The sequence below is a fragment of the Otolemur garnettii genome, unplaced genomic scaffold (genome assembly GCF_000181295.1).
Source record: "Otolemur garnettii isolate 467f Iridium unplaced genomic scaffold, OtoGar3 scaffold00079, whole genome shotgun sequence".
In the NCBI taxonomy this organism is placed as follows: Eukaryota; Metazoa; Chordata; class Mammalia; order Primates; family Galagidae; genus Otolemur; species Otolemur garnettii.
In genome coordinates this window covers 6,469,350-6,488,821 of record NW_003852474.1, presented here as the reverse complement: position 1 = coordinate 6,488,821, position 19,472 = coordinate 6,469,350, and the positions used below count along the sequence as shown (strand labels likewise).

At 45.6% G+C, this 19,472-nt stretch overlaps 1 protein-coding gene across 1 annotated transcript in view; it reads right to left on the bottom strand.

The window, feature by feature from the left end:
* The window catches only part of LOC111726766 (TBC1 domain family member 8-like), a 75,127-nt gene that overhangs the window by 23,748 nt on the left and 31,907 nt on the right, over positions 1-19,472 (bottom strand). The window lies entirely within an intron of this gene.

Sequence of the window (19,472 nt, the reverse complement as noted above, 5' to 3'; positions counted from 1 at the left end):
AGAGGAGAGAGCAGAGGGCACCCGTGTGAGCACAGGGACTGAGCAGGCCGGCCGGACACCCAGCCAGCGCAGTGCCGTCTGTGCTCGTGGTCAGCGTCTGCACTCTGGGCTGGGGTGCAAGTTTCTTCAGTTCTTCACCAGTTCTTCAACTCACCCACAAGAGCCCAAGCTCCATGAGGCCAACGCTCTGCCCTGTTCCTGTTTCCCCAGCATCTGGGACGGATCCTGGCATTTACAGGCAATCAACACCCACTTGCTAAATTAGTAAGTGAACTAAGGGTCTCTGGACTGTCCCCTAGCCTGGCTGAGGAAATGCACCCCGGGAAATATATAAGCAGGCTCTGTGGAGTCAGATCTTCTGATCTGAACTTCGGCTCCACCACTTCTGAGCTGTGTGACCTCAGGCAAGTTATTTAACTTCTCTGTGCCCTGCTTTCAAAAAAAAAAAAATAGTATCCTTACTTCATAGGGTGACGCTGAGACTGAAATGAGTCAACAGAGCCAACATTCAAAGCGCTTAGACTATTGCCAGGCCTGTAAAAAGGACTGTGTCAGTATTGTCCTTTCTCCAATATGGGAGAAGCATCCCTGCCCGCTCCAGAGGGTACCGTGAGAAACAAGTAAGAAAACGTATCAAAGTGCTTCACAGCCTAAAAAGCACACAATGTGAGTGAACAGTCAGCATTCTGTTGTGATGCACGGTCTCTAGAATCAATGGCATTATTTTAAAAATTTTAAAAAGCAGCTAGTCACGGTGGTTCAAACCCGTAATACTAGGACTCTGGGAGGAGGAGGGAAGAGAATCAGGAATTTTAGCTCAGGAATTCAAGACTGGCCTGAACAAGAGCCAGACCCTGTCTCTAACAAAAATAAAAAAACTAGCTGAGTATTATGGCACCTGTAGTCCTAGCTACTCAGGAGGCTGAGGCAGGAGGATCGCTTGAACCAGGAGTTTGAGGTTGCCGTGAGCTAGGCTGACAGCACTGCACTTTAGCCTGGGGCAACACAGTATGACTCTGTCTCAAAAAGAAAAAAAGAAAAAAGAAAAGGCACCTGCTCCTTCCAGTCTTCCACTGTCTGAGAATCAAGGCAGCCAGGAGAGGATGAAGACCCTTCCCTGACTGACATATTATCCTTAACTAATAGGACCTAAGTAAGGGCCACAAGTGGCCTGAATAAGTAATATGCACATTTTACCTATTTCAAAACCTCAAATGTAAAGAAAAGTTGAGTCATTAGAGAGTAAATTACTGACCCGACACCCCATCACCCCTCAGATATTGCAGTATATGCTTTGTACAAACAAGGACACTCTCCTATGTAAGCACGGTACAGCCATCAAATTCAGAACCTTAATACTGATACAGTCCCACCATCTAATCCTCAGAACCCATTCAAGTGTTACAAAATGTCTCAGTAACGTCCTTTTGCTGCAACAGACCCAGTTCAAAATCATTTAGTTGTTATGTCTCTTTGGTCTACATGAGTCTGGAAAAGCCTTTCTCTGATTTTCATGACCTTGGCCCTTCTGAAGATTACATAGTTTTTTTGTTTGCTTTTCATTTTTCCTTTTTTGGAGATAGGGTCTGCTCTTGTCACCCTGGCTGATGTGGCGCTGTCATAGCTCACTGCGATCTCCAACTCCTGGGCTCAAGGGATCCTCCTGCCTCAGCCTCCCCAGAAGCTGGGACTACAAAAGTGCCACCACTCTTTTTGTAGAGACTGGGTCTCATTAAGTTGCTCAGACTGGTCTCAAACTGCTGCCCTCAAGCAGTACTCTTGCCTCAGCCTTCTAGAGTGCTGGGATTACAGGTGTGAGCCAGAGCCCCAACGCCAGTTTTTGGTAGGGTATCCCAAAGTCTGCATTTGTCTTTAGTGTTATCATAATTAGGCTCAGGTTATAAATCTTTGGCAATAATCACAGAGTAATGCTGTCTTCTTTTTGTCACATCCTATCGGGTGGCAAATTATTTCCATTTGTTCCAGTCCTGGCAATATTTACTCTGATCACTTGATTAAAACAGGGCTTGCCAGGCTTTTGCACTAAAAACTTATTCCTTTTTCCTTTGTAATTAACAAGTATCCTATGGCGACATACTTTGGAACTGTAAATTTCCCATTCCATTTATTTAATATTTATTTATATCAGGATGGTCTCGTGTTTTCCTACTTTATTAAATGTGGCATAAACCATTGCCATCATTATTTATTCTGATGCCCAAACTGTCCCAGCCTTGGCCAGTCGGAACCCTTCATGTTCCTTTGGACATGTCTCGATCATTTGTCACATCTTCTGGCACAATAAAATATTCCAAATTCATCTTGTACTTTCTCACCGTTACCCCTAGAACCAGCCATTTCTCCAAGAAGCTCCGGTGCCTTCATTGAGGAATGGTATCTAAAAGCCAGCATATGGGAGCCAGGTATACTCATTGCTAATAGGACTACCCCAGGACCCCAGTGTACAGCTTTAGACAATGTCAGAAGAGGGAGGCAGGGAGGGTATACAGTGACCCTCACAGCAACCACTAACACAGAACTGGTGCTTCTCCTCTTCAAGACTGGTGCTTTTGCAAAGGTCAGGATATTTTATGTAAAATGACCCCAACCCAGCCCCTTCAACTGGAGGGAAAGCAGGTAGGGGAGCCACAAAAGGAAGGCCAGGCACGGTGGCTCATACCTGTAATCCCAGCACTCTGGGAGGCCAAGATGGGAGGATTGCCTGAGCTCACAAGTTCAAGACCAGCCTGAGCATGAGTGAGACACTGTCTCTAAAAAAAAGCTGGGCATTGTTGTGGGCATCTGGAGATCCAGCTACTCAGGAGACTGAGGCAAAAGAATAGCTTGAGCCCAAGAGTTTGAGGTTGCTGTGAGCTAAGATGCCATGGCACTCTACCAAGGGTGATAAAGTGAGACTCTGTCTCAAAAGGAAAAAAAAAGCCACAAAAGGGGCGGAGATAGAGAAACTGGTGTGTTCTCACCTTAAAAGGCACAAATTTAAGGGTACACGGTACAGCTCCTGGGTAAGGGGCACAATTACAACTTGAACTTTACCAAACAAGTGCAAACACTGTAACCTAATCACCTGTACCCTCATATTTAATGGGAATTTTTTAAAATTAAATTTAAATTTTTAAAAAAGCCACAAAGCAACTTCTGGGTTCCATTCCAACATGCAAAAAGTTTGGAAGCCATCGCTCCCATCCATACAACAAGAAAAGGTTGACGAAAGGGAATATCCATGATTTTTCTTAGACTCTTCAAAGAAAGGCCACAGGTTAAACTATAACCTTCAAGGTGAAGGAACATCCAACCTAGAGCATATCCATTCGATGGAGTAGTATTCAGTGATACAAAGAAATGATCTGTCAAATGTGAAAAGACACGAAGAATCTTAAATGCACATTGCCAAGTAAAAGAAGCTCTCCAGGAAAAACTGCCTCATATGTGACTTCAATTATTCTGGGAAAAAGAAAAGGAAAAACCTGGCAAGGGTAGAAAGATCGATGGTTGCTGGGGTAGGAGGCTAAATTAGTCAAACGCTGGGATTTTAGGTCAGCGAAACTATTCTGTGTGGTGTTGTCATCGTGGGTACCTGACACTGCATTTGTCAAAACACACAGCACCTCATAGCACAAAGAATGATCCTTAATATTTGCAAATTTTAAAAACAACCATGTAGGAGGTAGGGGGAATCTCTGGACTTAAGGCAGGCTATGATTCAGTAATCTAATTGTACTATCGAGGTATGAAACAACCTCCCTGAAGGGGGTAAAAGAAACAGTAACTCTGGAAATAAGTGGAGTGTGTAGGAATTAAGGCAAGTACTCCATGGGATACAGGTTAGTAATTCTAATATTACACACGCACAGACAGTCCCCGACTAATAGTGGTCTGACTTTACGATGGTGCCGGAGTAGTACACATTCTGTAGAAACTGTTCTTCAGAGTGGGAATGTTGGTCTTTTCCTGGGCTAGTGATACGTGGCACCAGCTGATATACTCCCTTACGACGCTGGACTGCAACAGCCGGCCACAGCCCCCAGTCAACTACTGACACTGCCCTTTACCATGTAATGTGTCCAATAAATTATATGAGATATTCAACACTTTATTACAAAATAGGCTTTGTGTCGGATGACTCTGCTCAACTGTAGGCTACTATAAATGGTCTAAGCATGTTTAAGGTAAATTAGGCTAAGCTATGTAGATACTACGTGCATTTTCAACTGATGATGGGTCTGTCAAGATGTAACCCCATCCTAAATCGAGGAGCATCTGTATGCTGGGAATGAACAAATTAGGAAAAATGATGGCAGAGGGTGAGGGCCAGGCTTCTCAGTGTTGGGGTGGGAGTTTACATATAGGCGAGGGAAAAAGGCAAGAACGACCCAGATGGTAATGAATCAGGGACAGGGAGGCAGGTGTGTACTCATGTTCAGTTACAGAGACACAAACGGTTACTGTGATGGTTAATTTTACGTATCAGCTTGACCGGTCTAAGGGATACAGTGGCAAAGCATTATTTCTGGATGCATCAGGGAGCTGCTTCCAGAAGAGATTAGCATTTGAATCACTGGAGTAAGAAAGATCCACCCTCAGTGGGGGCAGGGACCATCCAATCGGCCGAGGTCCTGGAGAGAATGAAAAGGCAGGGGAAGATACAGCTCCAATTGGTTCCGTCTCTCTAGAGAACCTTGACTCCTACAGTCACATAAATATTCATAGGTTTTTACATATACCAAGGTTAGTATACATACATATATTTCTTTCTTTTTTTCTTTCTTTTTTTTTTTTTTTTGAGACAGAGTCTCACTATGTCACCCTGGGTAGAGTGCTGTGATATCACAGCTCACAGCAACCTCAAACTCTTGGGCTTAAGCGATTCTCTGGCCTCAGCCTCCCAAGTAGCTGGGACTATAGGCGCCCACCACAACACCCAGCTATTTGTTGTTGTTGTTGCAGTTGTCATTGTTGTTTTAGCTGGCCCAGTCTGGGTTTGAACCCACCAGCCTCTGTGTATGTGGCTGGCACCCTACCAACTGAGCTACATACATTTCCTTGCTCTGTGAGCTGTGAGGGCCCAGTAGCAACAAGCACACCAAGCATCCAGATTTGGTTTCTACTACAATTCTCCAATAAAAGGACTCAGAACTCCTTGGAGAAATGGCTGATTGTAGGACTAGAGCAGGAAACAGACAAGATGAGGCAGGGCACTTTGCAGTGCTTGGAAGTCAGGAAATGCTAAACACACCACACCCCGCTACGTATGCAAAGCAGAGGCAGTGGCTACAATGTTGCAATCTGACCAACACAACCACGGCCAGGGGACCACAGTCAACATCCACAGTGCTAAGTCATAATGTAGACCTGTGATATGAAGAGCTGAGCATGGCCCTTTATCTCTGTGGTCGTCCTTCCTTCCCACAATCAATCACCCCTGCCTCATGAGACGCACATCAAGCAGTCCCAATTTATGGACAGTCTACAAAATACATGACCATTACTTCTCAAAACTGCAGGAGTCACCAAAGAGAGAAAGACTGAGAAAGTGTCACAGCCAACATGACAACTAGATGTAATGTGGTATTCTGAATGTGACTTTGGAACAGAGAAAGACCAAGGAAATCTGAGGAAACTAGGGACTGTAGTCAATTGTAATAACTGTATTACGTTTCTATGGCTGCTGTGACAAGTTACTACAAACTTAGTAGCTTAAAACAAAACAAACGTATTGCCTTACAGTCCTGAGGCCAGAGATGTCTAATACAGAATGCACTGAGCTGGGACCAAGCTGTCAACAGGTGCACTACTTCTGGAGGCTCCAAGTGAAAATCTGTTTGCCTCTTTCCAGCTTCTGAGGCCACCTGCTTTACTTGGCTCAGGGCCACCCATTCCATCCCCAAGGCCAATAACACTGGGCCAAGTTCTTCCCACACTACCCTCTCTGGTCCCTTCTTCCAAGCCCCCTTACAGTTGTAAGAACCCCTGCCATATTTGGTCCAAATGGATAATCCAGGATCTTCTCCCTATTTTAAAGCCACCTGATTGGCAACCTTAATTCCATCGGCTGCTCTGATTCTCCTTTGCCATAGAACCTATCCACAGGTTTGAACCATTATTCTGCCAACCACAAGAACACATCAATATCAGTTCATTCGTTGTAACAAGTATACCATAGTGATACAAAATGTCAGTAACAAGAGAAACCGGGTGGGTGTGGGGGATATTAGAACACTCTACACCAGTAGTTCCCAATCTTTTTGGCACCAGGAACTGTCAGGACCCAGTTTCATGGAAGATAATTTTTCCAAACTGAGGATAAGAGGGGTCAAGGGGAATGGGACAGGAGCTCAGATAGTGATGCTGTGTGGCCTGGTTCTTAACAGGTGATGGACCAAGGTTGGGGACCACAGCCCTATACTATCCTCACAATTTTTCTATTAATCTTGAGCCATTCTAAAAATTAATTTTTTTAAAAAGAATTGACAAAGAAAAGTCAGACCCACGTGTAGATAAGTAAAGGAGAGAGACCTTCACATCTGTGCAAACACACAAACTGCTCCAGTAGGTCCCCAAGGAAGAACAGGACAAAGGCATTAAAGCTGGGGGTGATCCAGATTTCTCAGGTTGTGGCCAACTAATGGACAAGGGCCCCAAACCCCAGAGAAGACGCAAGACGGGGGTGGGGGGGTGGGGGGGCAGGGAGTGAGAACTCTGGAGAACTCTCTGAAACAGGGGGACAACAGTGAGGAATGAAAACTCAGGAAGAAAACACTATGCTTCAAAATTATTTTTTAAAAAACCGGGTAAAATGTCTGCAAATTTCAAATCACAGACAAAAATCTATACCTATATACATATAAACTAAGCAAATACATGGCAAAATGTTAACACCCGGCTCCTAACAGCGGGGCACGCAGCCCTCCTTTGTGCTTTTATAGGGAAGCCAAAGACGAATCACATAGATGGCTTTGGGGCAGTATTTATTAGCAGGACCATTAAAAACAGGACTGCCGTCCTGTATCTTGTGCACATGATCCCACCTGACCTTTCCAACCAGCTTTGTACCCCACTTATACAGAAGAGATGAAAAGACTAAGTCTGAGCTTGAAGAGATGCCGTCACACCTCCCCAGCTCCAGAGCCCAGGTTCTTGTCTACTGGATAAGGAACATTTAGAGTCAGGGCAGCAATTACTCCTAGAAATGTTCCATCATCCACAAACCTATACTTCCGCTTACACTCAGACAGACTCTGCCCCACCGCCCTCACCCCAGAAGTCCAAACTGACAAACTCCTGTAGGACCAAGGCCCTGCACAGGGCACGGGGCAGCCTGCACCGTGCATCCTGGTTCCCCTTCGGGGCTCTTCCATATGGCTTGTCTGGCGCTACGGGAAAATCCTCCTGGCGTCTCAGTGCACATAACACTCCTATTTTTAGTCTCTTAGAATAACAACTCTGGCTGAGATAGATGTCGAGTGACAAGTTTTATAATTAGGGCCCAAATAGAGGCCTACTAATAATTTGCTTCTAAGACACAGTAGTGCAATTCTTTCATTCTGGCTGGATCAGATGCACGGAGATCATACTAAGTTTAAGATGAAATGACAGCTACTGACGCCGGACAAATGGGGACATTCGGAGAAGGCTTCCCACGGCTTCGTGGTTTTTATAACCACTGTGTTGGCCCTTTTAAGAGTCATGGGCAGCAGGGGCAAAGGCTCTGCTCTTAGCAGCCACAGCACCATAAGGTAACAAAACCCATTTAAGAAAGAACAGTAATACCATCCCCCACACAAAAAGCATTTTAATGAAAGTCAGAAAACCTAAATTCTTTCTCCCCCTTAAGTTAAAGAAAGCACACATTCCTTCATGACTTTGCCCTCAGAAACAATGTATCTGAGCAGCTCACGGACAGAAAATTATATTATTTGAGTAGTAGAAGGGCTTCTCATCATTATACACAAACCATCAAAAAAGTGACGGCACACTCACAGTGTATCAGAACCCACTGTTGGGAAATGAGTCTGGTCTAGATCTCTCTGTCTTCATGCCGGGGCTGTTTGGTCTGGCTGTTATTGACTGTTTTTGAGGGTTAGAGAAAAAAGCAAATCAAGAAGCAGAATAAAGAAAAAAAAAACTTTTATTAATGAAAAGCCACAGATAACCAAAAAAGACCACATCTACTTACTATTAAGAAGAAAAAATATTGCATGTACCATATGCCATTAACAAAAGAAAGAAAGAATAAAAATTGGAGGTGTTTGCCTTCTCAACATGAGAGATTTACCTACTCAAAGCAAAATTCATAATCCAAATTGCCAAACTTGAATTCTTTGTTTAGAAAGCACTTTATACAATTCAACGTCCCTTTAGTGTAAATCTCTTGTGATTCCCACTAAAGTTTAATGACAAAACCAAGAGAGGAACGTTCTGTTTTCAGGGAATATAGCAGATCAGTGGGCAAAGGTAGGGTAACCAGATCACACAGGACACTCTGGGGACGGCCACCTGATGAGCTCATCTTTTAGGCAGTCAATCATGTGCCCATCACGGCTGGCAGAATGAACCTGCCAAATCCACAACACCAATGCTGGAGTGTGTGAGCGAGTGTACGTTCAGAGGGAGCATTTCAAGGGCAATGCCAAGGAGGGATTTTGGCTCTGTTTCTAAGAACAGAACAGGCAGTCACCTGCAGGCCTCGCCCTAGATACGCGGGAACAATGACAGGCACACAATCACCCTTTGCTTTCTCAGGAAACCAAGAGAAGACAGCAGGCAAGGCCTCTCTCCTCCATCAGCCACTAGCCTTGATCAGTTACACTGCCCAGACTGACTGTCCTATCCACAGTGAGTTAAGACGAGGGAGAAATTTGGTCTTCACTTGAAAACCCAACATTCTTTATTGGGTATGGAGATTCAGTTTTGTGGGATTTGAAACAATTCTAGAGATGAATGGTGGTGATGGCTAGATAATAATGTGAATATACTTAATACTACTGAACTATAAGTTTAAATATGTTCATAATCAATTTTATGTTATGTGTCCTTGACTATAGTATTTTTAAAAAAATACTTGTGAAATCTTAATGCTCAGAGATTTCTGCAGTTGGGCTCCTAAAGTGAACATAAAAGCAACTTTTCCTAACCCTATTCTCCCAGGTGATGAATCACAAATAGGTCTGAACATAAATGTGCTCTGGGTCCACACTGTTCACCTCTGACATATCCCTCCAGTTGCTCTGCAAATAACCCCTGGATGAGGACCAAGTCGTATGCTTTGTCTCAGAGCAAACGTAGGAGTCCTGTTTTATTGAACATCCGTGCAGAGTGATGTAATACTTAAAATACATGACAGCAAGAATCCTCAGCATCATCACAGCCAGCTCCAAACACAGCACCTGCCATGTCTTTCTGACACTTGTTGCTGTGGATAGAAGGAATGCGATTCTGGGAAAACTCCCCATCCGCCCACTTGGCTGTCCACTGATCTAAAGCAGTCTCCTGGCATGATGATTATACACAGCAATTAGATGCAGTGAAGAGAGGATTCAAGTCTATAAAATGAAAGTCCAGGGACACAGCGGGACAAAGAAAACTAAGACTTAACAAGGAGCTTGGCTCCTGACAGTCTTCTAATGGAACAACAACTGTCATGTGCTGCGCCTCCACAGCCAAGCCCAGGACAACCCAGGATTACCCACAGCGCTTCCCTGGACACTGATGTGCCCTTCTCCATGCCCCTCCCAAAGGCCATGAAAAGGGACCTGACTGCTCCAGGTTTTGTCTGCCTGTGGTCTTATTGGTCCCACCCCCTGTGCTAATCCACCCTTCCCTTTCCCTCCGGCCCTTTCCAGACACCTTACTGTCTCACACTTTAATCTCAAACCTTCCTCCCTCAGAAACCAATAACTCCTAGTCCATGAAGACTAGAGCCATCCCCTCACCCATGAAGCCTTAACAGACAAGTCACAAAATTACCTTATGATGACCCTATGTTGCAAATATGACAACAGTGTTCCCTGGTCAGTTTGTGCTACTTCAAGAGAACCTTTGTTGAAACATTTCTGACTTCTCCATTTTTTTGAGACAGTATCTGCCGTGGGTCAAGTATTTTAATAGCCTGGTACCTTCTGGTACCCATGCAGACTGTAACAGTAGACTTCCCATTTGATTCTGAATAATCTGTCACTTCTGATGTCCCGTTTTTAACAAGCCCAACAGGTATTACCTGAACTCCCAAAGTCACATCAAAATAACCAGTTATAAAAAGTATCATTTCCAAAAAGCTTCCCTACCAAAAAAAAAGGGGGGGTCTAATCTCAATTTGTCCCCCCAAAAGCAATCTTTGTCTTCATTCCAAAATCATCTATTATTATTACAGAACTTTTGGAAAATATGTATAAGCACAAAGAAGAAAATTAAACTTATCTCACATCTTGCCACTTAGCAATAACCACTTGGTACACGTCCTTCCAGCCTCTTTCCTAAGTAGCCACAGATGTAAGCTATTCAGGTTCCACTGAGGAGATACTGAGAACTGGAAATAAAAACAACAAAAAGCAAGATGGAACATGAAGTACAAAGAATTCTCCGTTTATGCTCAGAGACAGTCGCCAAAAGATGGTTGAACTTGTTCAACAAGACTCACAGCCTGTGATGCACAAATCAGTTTACCAGCAGATTTAATCACCAATACAGCCTGCTGCCCGACAGCACTATAGGCTGCTACAGCCACAATTCTGCCTCTACCTTGCAAACCACACTCCTGTTTAATGGCCCTGTACGCAATTAAAGGCAGGAAATAGAGCTCGGAGGCATTCACGGATCAGAGAAAAATACATAAATAGGATAAGGCAATAGTGCCTTCCTTTGCAAAATGGAAATCCATATGAAGTCAAAAGGGTCCATGAAGTAAGACATTTTCATAGGCTCAAGTTCAAAATGAAAGACAATGATCCAGCAGCAGACTCCGGCTCCTCACATGGAACAAGCTCCCCCCAGGAGCCTGTAAAACCACAAACAAATCCAAACGAACCTTGGAAAGGAGGGAGCCCGCCTGTTCCATCGGGCTTTACCAAGCCACATGTATTTTAAGACAGCAACTAGTGTCCAATTTTTAAAACAAACATCTCTTGAACACCCACTAGATGCCAGGCACACTCTGGCTGACTAATCCTTCCCCAGGGAAAGGTATTATTATCATTTGCAAACTGCAGGGCAGCCAGTGAGATCACGGTGGGTTGCATTTGTCTTGAAAGTGTATCGAAAGAAGTCCAGCTTCACACAGCAGGGTTTGGCACGTCTGTTTACAATACCTCTGCGACCTCTGCTATAAAGCCCATACTTTCCAACTTTGATGTCAACATTACTGCCTTCGGTAATAGAGAATTTTCAAGCAACAAATCATATCAAATTTGCCACAAATAAACATTAGTTGTTTACAGCTTACAGAAGCTTTCTTAAGTGTCTATAATGAAATATAGAGTAAGGGCTGGGATCCTTTATCTGTTCCCAACTTCTGGCATACCTGGCTTCTGGCAAATATTTGCCCTCAGTAAATATTGTTTAATGAGACCTTGGAGTAAAATAAATTCAAAGAACTCAGCTCTTCAAACTCACTTAAAGAAAACTTCTTCCCCATGCTACAAGTAGCTGGCATTTTGCTCTTCACGGATGCCGATCTTGAAATCCGATTACTCAACGCCTGCCATCTGTCACTCTTTTTCAGCGACTTGCAACACATCAACGGTTACAAGATTCTGTTACAGTACCCCACTAACCTCATCTTGGAAGAGACCAAGACAGAAGATACGCGTCAGGAACTAAGTTTATCTCAGGGATTAGAGTTTCTTTTTGATTTTTATTTTGTTTCATTTTGTTTTTAGAAAGAAGAAAGCACACAGCCCGGGAGTGTCAGCCAATACTAAATATGTGCTCTGAGATGCTGAGTCTTCTCTTCTGTACGGTCAGACAAACTGGAATTTAAACATTAATTCAGAAAGGGAGGAAAAGAGGCCACAGGAGGGCAAGCTAGAGGTTAAGTAAGGGGAGCGTACTCCTCTCCCAGAACAGGGGTTCCATCCCATGGCAATAAGGAAGTGAATTTCATCCCTTGGCCCCTGGTCTGACCTCCTGGTAGAGGGACATTAACATCGACCCAGTCTATAAAACACTGCCAGTTCCAGCATTTCACAGAACCTGTCACTTCTCCAGGAACCAAGAAAGCCTCAGATCAGACCTCAGCCATGTCTAGGTACCGAAAGGGTCCAAGGCAGACAGAGAGCGAGAATAAAATGTCAGCTCGCCCTGTCTCTGCACAGTGGACACCTGTCTTTAAAAAATCTGTCCTTTTGACCCCAAGATGCATCTCCGTCCACATCTACAGGCAGAGAATATGTGGGGAAAAAATAAACTTGGACCCAGTAATTAGAAAAAAATCATATAAAATTAAAATTTAATAAGCTGCAGTGGAGAAGCCACAACGGGAGCAATTTACCTCTCAGACTCACAGACGTCTTTTTATCATGAGGAGTTTTCTACTGGGAATTCTGATCTTGAAATCTAATTGCTTGGCCGGGCATGGTGGCTCACGCCTGTAATCCTAGCACTCTGGGAGGCTGAGGCAGTAGGATCACTTGAGCTCTGGACTTTAAGACCAGCCTGAGCAAAAGTGAGACACCATCTCTAGTAAACCAGCTGGGCATTGTGGTGGATGTCTGTAGTCCCAGCTACCTGGGAGGCTGAAGCAGGAAGATTGCTCAAGCTTCAGAATTTGAGGTTGCTGTGAGCTATAATGCCACTACAGCACTCTACCTAGAGTTACTGAGCAAGATGGGGGTGGGAGGGAGGTTGCAGGGGGAGAGAGAAAGGAGAAAGAAAGAAATCTAATTGTTCAAACACTTCCATTTAGGGAAAGTTGTTGCAGCCTTCAAAACACTGAATCCCTGAGGCAAGCCAGTGCTCAATACCTTGTCTTCAAAATGTTCTGACATTAATTCTGCAGGAACAGGTGCAATGGTAAGGATGGTACCAGGTCACTACACAATCGCTCTTTCACAAATGCTAGGGAAAGACCAGTTACCAGAAGGAACGCGGTGGGGTCCTTATCAGAAAAGGCTGATGACATAAAAGCGACATTCAGCAAGATATTGATTAGCCCAATCCTAAAAAGTTTCTATTATGCCGGGGGGAGGGGGGTGGCTCACGCCTGTTATCCCACCACTCTGGGTGGCCGAGGCAGGTAGATGGCTTCAGCTTAGGAGTTTGAGACCAGCCTGATCAAGAGCTGGGTTTGATCAGCTAGGTATTGTGATAGCCACCTGTAGTGGGTGCCCAGCTACTTGGGAGGCTGAGGCAAGAGGATTGCTTGAGCCCAGGAGTTCAAGGATGCTGTGAGCTATGACACCACAGCACTCTACCAAGGGTGACAAAGTAAGACTCTGTCTCAAAAAAAATAAAAAATAAAAAAGTTTCTATTTATTCAAAGAGAAACTTAAGTTGTTAGAGCTATAAAAATAGAAATAGGGTGGCACCTGTGGCTCAAAGGGGTAGGGCACCAGTCTCACATGCTGGAGGTGGCAGGTTCAAACCCAACCCCAGCCAAAAACTGCAATCAATCAATAAATAAATAAATAAAAATAGAAATAAAAAATATCAGAAAAATCTCCACTTAATCTTACCATGTCACGAAATCAAACAAATTTCATGTATCCATGTTTCCTTCTGGTTTGGGGTAAAGAGGCAAGAACGCCAGGTCCAGGGTTCAACAGGTTTTCTATAGCTGGACAGGAATCCCAATACTTTGAGAAGGTCCCGAAGACTTACAGACTCCATTCCACACGGAGTCGCAAAAGAACCCACAGCTGGTCTACCCTGGGGAAGTCATATGCTGCTCTAGAGTCCCAGAGTCCTGGGTTGACTCTGATAAATAGCCTGACTTCTGTCAGCCTCAGCTTCCTTACCTGCCCAATTATGCCTGCCACATACCATGTTTCCCCCAAATAAGACACTGTCTTATATTTATTTTTTCTCAAGAAGACACACTAGGGCTTATATTCAGGGGATGTCTTCCTCTCCACACCGAAATGCATGGCATGGCTATGCAGATACGTTGCATAGCCATGCCCATCACTAGGTCTTATTATTGGGTAGGGCTTATGTTTAACAAATGCATAGAAATCCTGCTAGATCTTATTTTGGGGGTAGGTCTTATTTTGGGGGAAACACAGTACGTCTGCATGGGGACTAAACAAGGGTATGCAGAGCACCTGGCCAAATTATATTCCTCTCAAAAGGGCAAGCTGAAGTCCTACCCCATATACCTCAGAATGCAACCTTATTTAAACATAGGGTCATTGCAGATATAATGTTATTAGTTAATGTTAACTAAGAGAAATACAATTTCATGTTAGTTAAGATGAGGTCATCTGGAGTAGGGTAAGGCTTTAACCCAGCATGATTAGTGTCCTCTAGAGAAGATGGCCACTGAACACGCAGATACCCAGGAGGGCACGACGAGGTGACTGACACAGAGGTGCAGCTATGCAGCCCTGAGGCACCCACAGAAGCCAGGGAGAGGCAAAGAACTCTCCACAGACAGACAGATCATGGTCTACTGAAAACCTGATTTTAGACATCTAGAGACTCCGAACTGTTGTGTAAGCCACTAGGTTGGAGGCACTTTGTTATGGCAGCCCTCAGAAACCAATAAATACACTGCCCAGCTCAGCCACTGGCTCTTTTCCACAGAGAGGGAGTGAGAGAGCTCTGAATATACAGAGAGATGGCTCTCCAAAACCTCCTAAAATAGACTGGTCATCTCACCCAGACAGTCTTTCTTGGCCCACAAAAGATTTCACAGCTAATTTTTCTTTTTTACTTTTTTTTTGGAGACAGAGTCTCATTATGTCGCCCTCAGTAGAGTGCCATGGCATCACAGCTCACAGCAACCTCAAAGTCTTGGGCTTAAGTGATTCTCTTGCCTCTGCCTCCCAAGTAGCTGGGACTACAGGCACTTGCCACAACGCCTGGCTATTTTTTTTGTCGTAGTTGTCATTGTTGTTTAGCAGGCCCCAGCCGGGTTCAAAACAGAACCTGCCAGCCCCAGTGTATGTGGCCGGAGCCCTAACCACTTAGCAGCAGGCTCAGAGCCTCACAGCCGATTTCTATGCACCAACTTTGCTACTTACGTTACTACTGCCCTGACTTGTCAATGACTTAAGTCCAGCAAAAAACAAACTCAAAGTCTAGGTCAGCTGTTTATGTGGCTAAACTTTTTTTTTAGCCTTCAGAAAGAGCGAGCTCCTGGGAGTGTCTCGGAGTGGAAGGGGCTGGGAGACCCAGCCTCTCCCCAGGAAGTCTGCTCTGCCCAACTCCCTCCTCGTGAACACAATGCTGATGTGCTCAAGTTCCCGAAATAGCTAAGGCTGCTCTTGTCACAGTCACCTTCAGTCACAGAGTGAGGGCTGGGCTCACTTCCACCAGTTGAGGATTGGTCCTCACTGGTGCCTGGCAACATGGTTGGGGGCCCCTACGCCCCACCTCTAGCGCTTCAGGTTCTATTGGGCAAGTTGGGGAATTTTTAAGTCTCCCAGGTGATTCCCTAGCACAAAGTGGCAGAGAACCGCTGGCAATGCCTGTTTTCCAGCAGCAATTCTGCAGAAACCCACTATGTGTCCACCCAGCTCTCTAGGAAGCCCCCACCCACCCATGTGAAGCCCCTGACAGCCTATGGGAAAGGGGAACAAGACAGCGGGACTCAAGCCACACTAGTTACAGAGGGTTTCACTCAGTCACCTGCACCCACTCCCTGCTGCCTTGGGAGCCCACACCTCCCTTTCCACCCTAAATATCCTGGGCTCTACCCAATGCTCTCTCTACCTTCCTGCTGAGCTCGGAAGAGGTGAGAGCCTCCTCTTTCAGTTCCTGACTCCCTTCCTTCTGGGTCCGACTGCGTTAATGACTCCCCAGGTCTCCTCCAAGGGCAGGAGTCTGGGGTGCTGCCCAGGCACAGGTGCTGCCACAGGCTCCCTGGGGCTCCCTGTGTGGCCAGGCCCTGACCAGTGCGCTAGGACCTTCTCTTGCTCCCAACCCCACTCTGTGTTGGCCTCTGAGCTGCTGTTTCATTTCTCTAGCTCTGTTCGCCTTGAGGGTCACACAGAACTGGGCCACTCCTTCCTTCTTTACCCACAGAGTCCAGCCTGCTACCCAGATGCTTCCCCCACAGCAGGTCCTTGAAAGGACTATGACCACGTCTTTGGACACATCACTCATTCCATTTGAGCCTTAGTTTTCTTAACTGCAAAATGAGGATAATAATTCCCCCCACTGGTCATGCAAGGACAAGACAAAGCAAGGGGCTGGGTATGAAGATGCCCCACTCTACAGACCAGACAAATAACCCAAGCCCACCCAGGATGGGCGTGGAATCCCAGCCTCCCAGTGCCTTCCCTCAGGGGTGTGTGCCCACAGTGTGGAGAAGGGCCCTGACTCCTGCCACAGCTGACAGCAAGGTGGGAGCAGCAGGGACACTCTATTCCCTGCTAGCCACCTCTGCAGAACAGGTCACAGGGTGGCATGAAGACCCACCCTCCCAGCCTTGCCCAGGACACCCTTGAGGAGTGTCCTAATCCTTCTGCCATCTCAGCCACTGCTCCTAACTCAGATGCCCCTCCTGGGGCCTGACCCTTGTCTCCCCCCCACACACCTAAGGCTGAGCACTGCAATACCCCAGCAAGCTTTTGAACCCCTGATGCCAGAGGCTGGGGTGGGGGTTGCTGACAGCTCTCCAGGCTCTTCCTGCAGACAAGCCTGCAACCACTGGGTCTACCCTGTTATTGGCACAACTAAGCAAGGGCCTTCGTTATGTGATGCATCCACCTGTTAAAATCTGCCTAGGAGAACGTAAAGTACAGGTGAGAATAAGCCAGACTGCATTTAGGAGAAGCTACCATCAGTCTCATTAGTCAAATATTTATAACTAAAATGCAAAGGAATACAAGGCCCACACAAGAATGTTGGTCTCAGGCTTGACCTTGAAGCAGAAATAGTGGACAAGAAATAAAGTCCCAGCAAAGCTCTGAGGAGCCTCAAGGGCACTATGGGCAACTGACCTTAACAACAGCTGGCTCACAACCACCTCCCAGGGCTTGGGCTAAGGGTGTAGGAATGTCAGACAGAAGATACTCCAAGGGTTCATGCACAGAGTTTGCACACTCACCTGCTTGGAAACACATCTGAACAGGGCAATGACACCTTACAGCTTAAAGGCTGAACACTATTACTACAGCTACATGTTCAGCGATCATTGTTGGGGGGGGGGTGTTTGTTTGTTGAGACAGAGTCTCACTCTGTTGCCCAGGCAAAAGTGCCATGGCCGTGGCATCAGCCTAGCTCATGGCAACCTCAAATTCCTGGACTCAAGCGATCCTCCTTGGCTCAGCCTCCCAAGAAGTTGGGATGAAAGGTGCCTGCCACCACACCAGGCTAATGTTTCTTTTTTAGTAGAAACAGAGGTCTATCTCTTGCTCAGGCTGGTCTCAAACTCCTGCCTCAGCCTCCCAGAGTGCTAGCATTACAGGTGTGAGCCACCACACGCAGCCCATTGCAGGGATTTTTTTTTTTAACTCCTTAGCTCTTTTCAAATTCAGCTATTCAGAAATATTGAACTCACAAATTACAAGAGGACATTTCAAGCCCCTGCCATCATTACCTAACATGTAAGAGACACCTGACATGTGGCAGGGACTGAGATAAACGTGACCATTTAAGCCTCACAACCCTGGAGGTAGGCACGGCTCTGTCCTTGAGGCTCAGGGAGGCTGGTTGGCAGGGAGGCGGCACATAGCAAATGAATGAGGAAGGCAGTGGCATTCACATCCAGGGAAGGTGTCCCCAAAGCAGCCTCTCCTACTACAACAGCCAGCACTTCTACAAGGACCGTCGTGTGCTACAAGGGAACCACAGCAGTAGCATGGCTCTTCAAATCAGCAGGAGTCCTTGCAGGAGTGAGGCAGGCCCGACAGAGTCTGCGCCAGTGTGACCCTGGAGCAGTCACTTCACCAGAGGGGGAAAGAAGGCCTCCTCTGAAAATATCTGCCCTTCCTACTTTTGTGTTATCACAGAGACCCTTGAACTCAGGGAGAGCCCTGGGGAGCCATCAGCTACACTCTCAAGTCCTAAGGGAGGAAAAGCCCTTCTGAGAGGAGCCCACTCCTGGCACCTGCTGCTGACGGGTCCACTACCCTACCAGTGGCAAGCATCCAGGCTGCATTTCTGCAAGCTGAACCTTTACTTGACTCTCTTCCTCAGCCAAGCAAACGGGAGTCCATTCAGGCTGCTGTAACTAACGAGGTATCACAGAATAGGTAGCTAATAACAAGAGAAAGTTATTTTTTTCAGTCTAGAGCAGTGATTTTCAACCAATAGGTAGCAGCACACTGGTGTACCATGAGAGGATCTTAGGTGGGCCATGAACATTTTTAAAGACCATTAATTATTTTCAAAAGACATTCAAAGTACAGTTCAGTATATTCTATTTTCACTCTTTTTTGTTAATTAACATAACTTAAGTGTGCCATGGAAGGTTAACTATAGGTTCAAGTCTGCCATGAGATTAAAAAAAAAAAAAAAAAAGGTTGAAAAACAGTGGTCCAGGGGATGCTTATCCCAGACCAGGGTCCCAGCAGGGTCAGGTTCTGGTGAGGTCGTCTTTTGTATGGCAGACTACCAACTTCTCACTGTGTCCTCACATGGCCAAAAGAGGGTGAGGGAGCTCTCTGGTTCTCTTTTATAAAGTGACTAATCCCATTCCTTAGGGCTCTATACTCATGACCTCATCACCTCCAACCCCTTACCCCACCATGCCATACATGAGAGATTCCATCGCAAAACATGAAGAGAAGGATATAAACATTAACCCTTAACTCCTGCCAGTTGGGGGTTGCTCTTTAACAATGAATTCATATTCCATAAGAAGAGACAGAGTGAAAATTCAGGGGAAACAAGTAAGAATACTGTCCTAAAAGGGCATAAGGTTTCTGATAGGTCTACACACTAAATCGCCTATAGCAAAATAAGTTCTGAACATCCCCCAGGGTTGTTTCTACCAAGGAGGCAATTAAAAGTGATACATCGTATTCCCCTTACAAAGCTACAATCAATATCTCTAACAGCCTAACAGATGGGGAAAAAGCAATGCTGGCTGGGCACAGTGACTCATGCCTGTAATCTCTACACTTTGGGAGGCCAAGGTGGGAGGATCACTAGAAGCCAGGAGTTTGAGACCAGCTTGGGCAATGTAGCCACACTCCATGTCTACAAAAATTTTTTAAAAAAAGTAGCTAAATGCAGTGACATGTACCTGTAGTCCCAGCTACTAGGGAGGCTGAGGCAGGAGGATCACTTGAGCCCAGAAGGGTGAGGCTGCTATGAGCTATGATCATGCCATTGCACTCCAGTCTACCAGA